This window comes from Phoenix dactylifera, unplaced genomic scaffold (genome assembly GCF_009389715.1).
Source record: "Phoenix dactylifera cultivar Barhee BC4 unplaced genomic scaffold, palm_55x_up_171113_PBpolish2nd_filt_p 000113F, whole genome shotgun sequence".
NCBI lineage: Eukaryota > Viridiplantae > Streptophyta > Magnoliopsida > Arecales > Arecaceae > Phoenix > Phoenix dactylifera.
Genome location: NW_024067685.1, coordinates 455,808 through 466,874, shown reverse-complemented (window position 1 = coordinate 466,874; position 11,067 = coordinate 455,808). Strand labels below are relative to the sequence as shown.

The window sequence follows — 11,067 nt, the reverse complement described above, 5'->3', positions numbered from 1 at the left end:
AAATGAATGCTCAACATCTATACAGAGTACAAGTATGTCATTCACCTACTGGTTTCAGCCCTTCTTCTAAATGGAGATCCCATATTCAAAATCCAGAAGGTGCTTCCCCAAGTATTAGATATGGGTAATTCTTGCCTCATTTCTTTAAAATGATTGGTTGCAATCCCTCCATTCCTGAAGAAAAGGGAAAACATATTTGTAGGGTGCTACATCATCGGCAATCTAATAAGACTGAAATTTAAGCTCTAAGATAGCCAACCTGTGTCAAAAATTTACTCTCTAACATCGCAATGCTTATGAATCTTCCAAACAACTTGCAAGTTTAACTTTGTTTTAGATCATATACTTTTCAATGTTTTAACGGAAAAAATGAAGAAATGCAAAATGTTTGGAATAACTAAACCATGTTACCAAAGTTGGCCCATAGTTTTAGCTGAAACTCTGAAACTGACACTAGCTTTGGATCAGTTCCAGCTGCGTCATATTTTTCAGATTCGAGTTTGGAAGGAAACTTCAAATTATGGACTCAGATGGCAGCTATGTGATAATTTAGCAGTATCAAATGGGTCATTTGTTAGATGCCCTCAACTCCTCTACTAGTGTTTTCAAGCATATTCACATGTCAGTGTTGAGCATTTCTGTTTATGTGGTTCACCAAAAATGAAGAGCATTTCTGTTGATGTTTATTTGGTTGGTACACTTTTTTGTTTAGACTCTAGAGAACTTAATTTGTTGTTTGAAGAGCACTTTATAGTTGCAATCAACCTATACCTGAAGGTCCTAGTTCTTACTAAGGAATATGCCTGCATGTCATAGTTGTCTATCATGGTTAATTTCTCAATTATAATGCTATGACTTTGGCCATGCTATGGATATGACCATTCCATTGATACCTCAATGCCATAGTTATCTATAATGGTTAATTTCTCAATTATAATGCAATGACTTTGGCCATGCTATGGATATGACCATGCCATTGCTACCTCAATGCTACCTGGATTTGTTCCTCACATCTTGATCTCTATAGAGTTGTTTTTTGATCTCTCCAGTACACATCTACACTGGGGAACTTGAGGTATATATCATAAGGAGATATTTCATTTTGCTACTAGATACCTATGTCTTATCTACTACATAGTATATCAAGTTTCTTTTTCGTAGTTGTAAAATGGAAATCTAGCCGAGATTAAACCTACCACTAAGACTCACATTTTTGGAAGCAGAAAAAGAACACATTTTGGTGTAACATAGCTGCATGAATATTTTTGCTGAATGGGCATAAAAAATGCCAAAATTTTGAATGATTCCAAGCTAAACAACCATGTGCTCCCTTTCATAATTTTTTTCGGCATTTTTCCTTATATTCTAATTAGACATGAAACAAACATCATGGGTCAAACCGTAGTCATTCCTTGCATACTTTCGATAAGGAAACTTTCCACATAGTTCACCTTCACTGAAAACTTAGATCTGAAGATAAATTCTAGCCATACATAGGTTTAGTCCTGGCATCCTCAAGCCCCACGAACCCTGAACTTTTCCCTTCCCATGGGCAGTGCTACATCACATACTTTACCCAAACAAAAAATAGAGATATAACAACCCAAAAATCCTAGGAGCTCAAGCCAAAAAACTGGATCTGGGTCTAATTGTCACCCACTCAGATCAGGTTGCTTTTGATAAACATTCAGCCCAACTTAGTAATTCCAAACTCAACATGAAAATTAAACATGCTAAGATTAAAAATTGCATATGATCATTATTGCTATGGCCATTATTCATAATTCTGAATTTTAACACAACCATTTTTCTGAGTTATCAAATTTCAACACAGCCTATCCAAAATTTCTAAATGGCTCAAGTATGGGCACTAAATCCAGAACCTGCTATATGCTCAGCTCAAGATCCCCACTTCTCCCACTTTTTTTTTGAACCAATCAACAATTCAACTCTCTCAGACTTCAAATATTTTTTATCTCAAAAAGCACCAAAAAGGATTGCCTACAAACAGCATTTTCCCATCTATAGTAGTCAACTTTAAGGATATCCATCGCAACTTATAAAACTTCTTGAGGTGGAAAAAAAAGAAAATTTTTGTTTTTTAACAATTTGGGGAATGGAAGCAGAAGTTCCTTTGGTTCTCCCCAAAAACGACCTTCTTTTTTTGAACCCATTTATAAAGAACTTCAAAAAATAATTAGAAAAGTAAAAAATATATTTTTTTGGTTCCAAAAACTCTTTGTGAATTGATGCTGTATCTTCTGAAAGAAAATTCTAGGAAAATTTAGAAGGCTGGTCAGAGGGAAAGAGAGCCTTAAATTGTTCATGACAGAGTTAAAACTCATACTACCATGAGCTACTGCTCTAAGATTACTGTCTCCTGACACAACCATCAAATTGAAGAACTTCCTGACTAACAGGGATAAAACTGGAGGTGTATCACCTGTACTTTGAACAGAATTTAGTGTACTACTTTTTCAAGATCAAAGACACACAACTTTCATAGTGCCTTGGAATTGCAGAACCATTCAAAAACTTCATTTGCAGGATAAGTGCAATATTACTAATGTTACACGCTACTAATTTGATGGAGCCCCCAATGATTGGGTGTACTCTAGAGCCAGTTGGTAATCCATGGTATCTGGCATCAAATTGTGGACCCTGAACAGAAAATTAACAGAACAATGGAACAGATCCAAAAAAAAAACAAAAGAAAGCCCCCCCCCCAACACACACACACACAAAAAGAAAAGAAAGAAAAAAACAAAAAAAAGAAATTGATATGTGACAGAGAATATGGAGTTGAGAGGGTGAGTTAGATGATTACCATGGCTCCAAAAATTAATAATCAAGAACAACAGCTAGGCATCCAGCACCTATCATCATCTCCATGAAATTCTCAAGTATTAATAGCGGAGATTAAGATTTAGGAGAAAGATAATCGATATGGAGAAGCAAAGGATTGTTTTTCCAAAGGTCTGAGTATGAAGCTTTTAATTTAATAGTCATGTGATAAAAGACTGTAGAATGGAATAAGTTATCTGGAAGAAATAGCATCAAATGCTGAATTTTGTCATTTCTTGGAGTTGATTGGAAATGGCTATCAGAAGTAAGGTACCTATAGCTGTACCATGATGTTCTACAGAACACAAATAATTTAATGAAAAAAGTGCTTTGATAAAGTTGGAAAGCAAAGTAATTATCTACTAAGTACCTTGTACTTCTAGCGGTCGTTGTGGTATCACTATATAACTTGATGTAAGTATTAGTTAATATAATATGATGGACCAGCTAATTAATTCACTTACAAGACAATCCTCTGAGAATCAAGTTGCATTTATTTCTAGAAGCAGACTATGGCATCTTTTGTTTGGTTCCACCATCTCAATATCAGCAGCAAGTCACTACCGTCAAGAAAGAATAAGGGAATAAAATTAATATGAAAATAGAACAACACAAGTTGCAGAATGTAAAAGAAAGATGCAAGAAAAGTATTATTCACTTCTTCTGCTTTAGAGGCTTGCCAAACTGATGGTCTTGTCTGCATTTTGCAGCCTAATTATAAGTTCTTATTCCTAGTGTGAAATTCGTCAACAGTACAAGACAGATCATTCTGTATAATGACTTGGAGGAAGGAGGAAAAAGCTATGACGGAGATATTGCTTCACTGTTTCTTCTCTCACACTTCCTGAAATAACTAAAAACCATTCAAACCAACCATAATCATCAATAATTTGTGAAGAGCATTTTTAAGAATGCATAGTTTTCCCTTTTCAGAATTGCATCATGTAACTATCCAAATTAGCAGTCTAATTCACAACTTTTGCACTAATGGATGCTGATAACCAATAATATACTTATTCATTTCTCTCTATCACCGAATATTTGTATTTTTAGTAAGATAATTTCAAATGGTCAGTAAACATGCAGATAAAATGAAAGAGACATCCAGTTGACCCAGAATCAGGGTTCTTTAATTAGACATGAATGCTCCAAGGATAATGCCAAATAACCATGAACAAAAGGACTCAGAAATTCAAAATTATGAGCTGCATCACCACAAGTTGACAATATCCTTTACAGACCATTGAACTATCGATTATCTGCAATTCAGATAAATGTTAGCATAAATAGAGAGTTTGCAAAGGAGCTACACAGAATCCAGTAAGAAAACTATGCAAGAATAAGTAGCATAATCAATTTCAACTGAAATCTTTAAGCCTTCTCTTTAACATGTCCATTGACTTCTTCCGAGCATTTGGCTTTGCACTGCGGTTCGAGAGGCTCCCGAATAGTCTATCCGGTGAATCCTGAACTTCTCACAAATAGTGGCCACCTTTTTGTAGTCTAAAAGCACCATAGTTTTTCTGCCTTACTACAGGATTCATGAAGTTCTCTGGCTGATTGCTTAGTAGAAGGTTGACCAACTGCCTGGTTTCTACCAAACAATCTCTAAAACTGGTTGCTTTCTTCAACTCGCTCAATCCAGTGTTTTCAAACCTCTCATCTGCAAATGATTCTAACAACTTGAGGTCATTGTCAATGCCCATCACAGCACTAATAGTGAACCTTTTCACATTCTCACTAAGGAAAGCAGAGACAATAGAGTCAGAGATGTGACCTAGTGTACCAACTCCAATCTTGTACATGGACTCTAAAGACAAATTCTGCTGAGCAGTGGACACTATGCTATCAAGGTAGACAAGGACCTCATTGATATAATCATTTGCATGTTCTGGTGCGTCATCAGCTGTCCAATTGACATTGCTCATGAGTGCCATAAACTCATCCAACTTGGAATTCACCAAGTTCAACAGTGCATTGTAGGCAACAATCTGTGAAGCCTTTAGAACAGTCTTAGCAGTCAAACCAGAATGAGGCCTTTCAACCAGACGTACCGCGACACCACAGAGTTGGGCAGCCTGCAAGAGAAAAAAATCACAAGCACGCTCAGAACAGCTATATTGGCTGCCAATTTGCATTGCCTGTGAAGCAACTAAGTTACCACTGTGGATCATGTTCAGCAAAGCACCATTCAACACATCATCAAGAGCCTGTCTAGATACTTCTTTACAACATCATATAAGTTCATGCGACCTCCATATGACAAGTAGCTGACCGAGTCCTCAATGAAGGAGCGCACAATACGACAAACATCAGGAACAGATGAAGAGAAGATTGCTACATATGGGGAAAGCTGGCATTATATCTGAAGACTGAATTTGGAATGACAAGACATTCATGTTGTACTCATATTCCTTTTTTCATCACCATCTGTTCAAAAGTGTCATTAGCAAGGATGTCAGCTATTTGCTTCCGGCATTCATCGAGGAGAAGCTCATGGTATTTGTCTCTGCTGTTATCCAGAACCTCTATCAGCGGTGTTACCCTGTATCCGTACTGTGTAAGGGTTGCACCCAGAAGAGTGACAAAGTCTTTAATAAGTAAAAGGTGACTTGCAGCATCCATGCAAGAGAATTGATCCTCTAGAACAGATGTCATCTTGGCAATAGCTGTATCCCATATCATCTCGACCTGGCTCTCTGACAACAATCCCCCTGCTGTCCGTAGAACCCGATCCTCTACAATGAAATACCCAGCAATCTGTGTGAAGAAGGGTTGATGGGATTCAAGAAAGGGCTGTGCACTGAAATCTGCAAATCCAAAATTCAGCTGCATCAGCCGATTCTTTATAGTAGTAATCATGGAACTTCTCCTCAACACCAAGGCAAGCATGGATGTGATGTGCTCGATATACAGGTGTAAGATCAAATTCTAGCACCGAATCTTCATCAATATGTTTGACATCTAAGGTGGACACACAATCATCAACCCCTGAACGGCTCTGCTCTTCAGCTTCTCTTTGGCGAGCATGCATGTCCTCCTCTCTTTTACGAAGCTGAGGCAGCCTGTCCTATAGCCAACTGCCCTATCTCCTTTGCCATGCCCCTAATATACACGAGCCAGTCATTGAATTCGCAACAAACTTTCTTCTCAATATGCAGCTTTATTGCCGGTATTTGTTTCTCAATAACCTTTCGGAAAGCCTTGACTGGAATATTTTGCAAGGTCCCCTTCTCAATCAAGCCCAAAGTCTTCAGTGCAGGGTAAAACCGGCCCTCTGATATGTGCCAGTTGCATGTCAGGCATAGATTTGAGACCTGCACACAGATCTTCAATGTCTGCAAGGCCTCAGTGACATTTTTCTTGATTGAATAGAGTTCAAGGAGCTCCTCAAGCTTCAGCAAAAGGTCACTTGCCACTTCTTGAAGCCGAAAATTTTCACTGGATAGCATGCTTTTTAACTCATCAGCATCAACCAACACACCACGTAGCTCATCGACAGCAAGAATGAATTCCTCATAGTGAAGCTTGCAGAGCTCCTCTATCTCAACTTCCTTCTTCTTGACAATGGTTCTAAGTTGGTGAAAGAGAGCCTCCGGCTTCCCAGATTCAAAAGCATGCCTAACAATGGGACCCAAATCCTCGCCATTTGTGATCGCAGTAACCAGGCCTGTGTCAATTCCCTTATCCCCATTTTCTTCCACAGTTTTCTTCTTGGCTGCGGCACTCATTGTCTTGATTAAACTACAAAAGAAAAGATATAGAAATCATTTGAATGAAGTAAATGCCTTGTAGTTTTTCTAAAAAAAGAAAGAAACACGTAGTAAAGAGAAAATTTTGTAAATCTTACATAAAAAATGATACTTAAAGGATATTTCCTAGTAACTATCATAATTGGATTATCGTGATACAAACATCAAGAGAAAAAAAAATGATTGGCCCATGAAATTTTTCATACAACTAAGCATTCTATGTCCTCATTAGCATAGAAAACACTTTTCTTGACAAGATTTTCCACAAAGATGCAAACTTCTTTCTTCCTCTAAGCAAACCGACATATCAGAAGAATAGAAACTACCGAAATAAGATCTACGGCACCAAGAAATTGTGTTTTTCATTTCTCAAAATTATGTTGATTCGCACATAATTTTAGAATATTAAATTCATTTATAACCAAACAAAACACACTAGCCAACCAACTCTCCTCCACAAAGAAAATCTAGGAACAAATTAAAAGGACAACCACCAATGATTGAGATCAGCTATAAGCTGAAGCCAAATGAAATGAATCCACAGTAAAACACAAACGGTTCTATCAACAAACACATTCAGAACACTCAAAGAATATGTCAAAAGAAATCTCCTTTTTCATCAAAAGATCAAGAAACAAGCATAAAAAAATAAAGAAAAAAAAATCTACTCACAGATGAACGCGGCGAGCTCCAGTGACTTGGCGAAGAAGAGGAAGCGAGAGAATCTTGCTCTTCTTCTTAAGGGCGTAGGGAAATTAAGAAAAAGGAGCCTCCTTCAACCCCTGTTCTAGTTTCTCTCTCTGCTTTATTTCTTTTTATTTAAAAAATTATTATATTCTGCAGTCTCTCCGTTGTCGTCTCTTTTGTTCCTCCGATTTTAGCGAGACGCATTAATGAGTTCTTTAGACTGCTTCCTCTCCCCTCCACTTCTATAGGCACCCATTCGAAAACCCAAAAAGAAACCCAATGTAATGCCAATGAGAGTTTGGAGTATACGGTGCATGATTTGCGCTGCCGAGTACTGTAGAGATGACCACCCTATCATCCAATCATAAAAATAGATAGCTATCAAATATATGCTGTAATATATGATATATTTTATATATTTTATGTCACTCGTGATCGAATGATTTGGCGTCCATCCAGAGTTGTACAACTTTTTTCGACACAAATCATGTATTTACTATTAAGAATAATGGCTCATGCAAATGGATCGGGTGGAGGATTGGTCAAGATCGACGCGATGAATCTAGCTTAATGTAGTGCTATGATCGATGAACTCAAGCTTGAACAAGAATAGCATGGTATGGGTGTCTTCTAACTTGATCTAGGGCTCCAGTTGGCCGAGATATTGACAATAAAATTTTTAGAAATAGAGCTTTTTAAAATAAAATTTTTTGAAGTAAAAATTTTATAAAAAAATTATTTACAACTTGGTAACTATATTTTTAAAGAGTAAACCGCTCATCCATCTGCCGAGTTTTTTTTTTTTAGTACATCGGTAATTCATGTCAAACGAGCATGAACACTGCCCTCAACATCAAAAGAAAGAAAACAACAAAAAGGTAAAAAGATAACTTCAGTCTCAGTTCGTAAAACCTCTCTGAAATGATGAGTAGCAAAGGATGTGATCCAGTTTACAGCCCTATTCGCCTTCCGAAACACATGAACAACCTGAATCGAGCGGTAGGCAGACACCAACATCTGTATGTCCCTGAGTATAGGGTGGCCATCTCTCCGGCACCCGATGTCGCGAATCCACTCAGTCACCATAGTAAAGTCTCCCTCCAGGATAATACAGTCTGCCCTTAAGATCCTCCTCGCATAGATGACTCCCTCCTATGTAGCTCTAAGTTATGGTCCAATAGCCGTCATATCACAGGTACGCCGCCCCCTGCCACGACTAGCCTGGACTCATAATCTTAAATCATGAACCCAATCCTTCCTTTAGCTCCAACTGCCGAGGCGCTATCATCAAAGTTTACCTTGAGGTAGCCAGGAGGTGAGGGTTCCCAAGAGACAAGAGTCACTTGGGGTGCTGTAGAGCGAAGTGGGAACCCCATATATCCCTAGCCCACCCCGGTGGGAGTGCCCGGGTGGTGGCAATGACCTCAATCGCTGAACAAGTAGCTCTATCCACACGACCCTCGACGAGGATTTTGTCCTCAAATGTGCGAGCATTCCGGTCCAACTAAATGTGATATGCATATGGACATATATGATGCCTCGCTCTACTATCCCGGTGTGCCAACCAACATCCTCAAGTGGTCCAGAAGGTCTTCCCGTGACACCCACATCCTACGGCAAGGGAAAGGCGCCTGCTGTCAGACCTGCATAGTTCGATGAACATTCTAAAAGAATATGGCTAATAGTCTCCTTTGTCTCCGTGCATTCTGTCAACGCCCCGAACCCATCACCGGGTTCGGTACGTGCCCGTAATAGGTCCCGCCATGAGCCCTAGGGCAGTGCCTAAGGATCATGCAAGGCCTAAGATTAACAAAAATTCCAATAAATCTATAATTTAATGTATGTTATAAACCAAAACCAACTAAAAATGATACTGGAATGATTACATAAATTCAAATGCTCCTATAAGCAAAAAATTAAATTAAACTTCTATCTAGCAAAAGATATATCTAGCTCCACTTCTTGTCCCACCCCCGACCAAATCTTCTAACGAATACCAGTGCCTCTGAAAAAAAAATGTAAGTGTAATATTTGAGCTACTTTATCCAGGCCCAGTAAGGAATCATCCCAACAGCCACACACAAAGTAATAATAATAAAAATAATCAAAGCATCAAATAAATGTCATTTCATCATTTCCAACAGGCTCAAACAAAAACAAATATATATAACCATTCAGTATTACATAAATGCTTTTTCACGTTATGTGATCCATTTCCGTATTACTTCTGATTCCCAAGTTTTCAGACTTTTCACTTCTGGCTTTGGACTAACCAAGTTTATGTCCCAGTCCAAGACTGCACAAATCCTACGCATAAGCTCGTGGCAGTTATCCCATGCGTAAGCCCGTGGAGGCTATCCAGCGCATAAGCTCGTGGAGGCTATTCCACGCATCAGCTCGTGGCAGCTATCCTACGCATAAGCTCGTAGAGGCTATCTCATGACAAGGTTAGTCCAACCCATTATACATGTCGAGTTTTACATGTTTAATCACATTTCAATCACATCACATATTTTTATAAATTCTTAAAAATATGTTATTCCTTTCCAATTTAATTATTTCAATAAATTGGAAAGGAAAAGGCGCCTGCTGTCAGACCTGCATAGTTCGAGAACATTCTAAAAGAATATGGCTGATAGTCTCCTTCATCTCCGTGCATTCTGTCACGCCCCGAACCCATCACCGGGTCTGGTACGTGACCGGCCGCATGAGCCCTAGAGCAGTGCCCTAAGGATCATGCAAGGCCTAAGATAACAAAAATTCCAATAAATCCATAATTAATGCATTTAAACCAAACCAACTAAAATGTACTGAATGATTACATAAATTCAAATGTCCATAAGCAAAAGATAAATTAACTTCTATCTATCTAGCAGTCTGACGAGCTCACTTCTTGTCCCACCCGACAGATTCTATGAATCCAGTGCCTCTGAAAAAAAATGTAAGTGTAGTATGAGCTTTTCCAGTCCAGTAAGAATCCCAACAGCCACACACAGTAATAATAATAAAATAATCAAAGCATCAAATAAATGTCATTTCATCATTTCAAAGGCTCAACAAACAACAAATATATATAACCATTTCATATATAAAATGCTTTTTCACGTTATGTGATCCATTCCCGTATTACTCTGATTCCCAAGTTTTCAGACTTTTCACTTCTGGCTTTGGACTAACCAAGTTTATGTCCCAGTCCAAGACTGCACAAATCCTACGCATAAGCTCATGGCAGTTATCCCATGCGTAAGCCCGTGGAGGCTATCCTACGCATAAGCTCGTGGAGGCTATCCCACGCATCAGCTCGTGGCAGCTATCCTACGCATAAGCTTGTAGAGGCTATCTCATGACAAGGTTAGTCCAACCCATTTTACATGTCTAGTTTTACATGTTTAATCACATTTCAATCACATCACATTTTCATAAATTCTCAAAAATATATTATTCCTTTCCAATTTAATTATTTCAATACTTTCATAATAAACAAAATGCACACCTCATATGTATCATAGCAGCTCATAAACAAATAACAACATAATTATAAAATAATTCCAATGATAAATCAAATGTATGCATAGAGGTGCTTAGATGTAGGGATTCTTACAGGAATTGTAGACTGATACAAACACGGATCCGAATCACAACCTACGAGCTGGGGTGCTGAGTCCCCTGATCCAAACCTCCTGGCACTGCTGACTCTTCCCCTACAACATCAATTATAAATCACGAACTAAATTATTTAATATTAAAATATTCTGAACCATAACTTACATATACTTTGGGGCCC

At 38.2% G+C, this 11,067-nt stretch overlaps 1 pseudogene; it reads right to left on the bottom strand.

The window, feature by feature from the left end:
• Positions 1-3,999: 3,999 nt before the first annotated feature.
• On the bottom strand, positions 4,000-7,514 carry LOC103696375 (annotated as a pseudogene).
• Between the last annotated feature and the right edge of the window lie 3,553 nt (positions 7,515-11,067).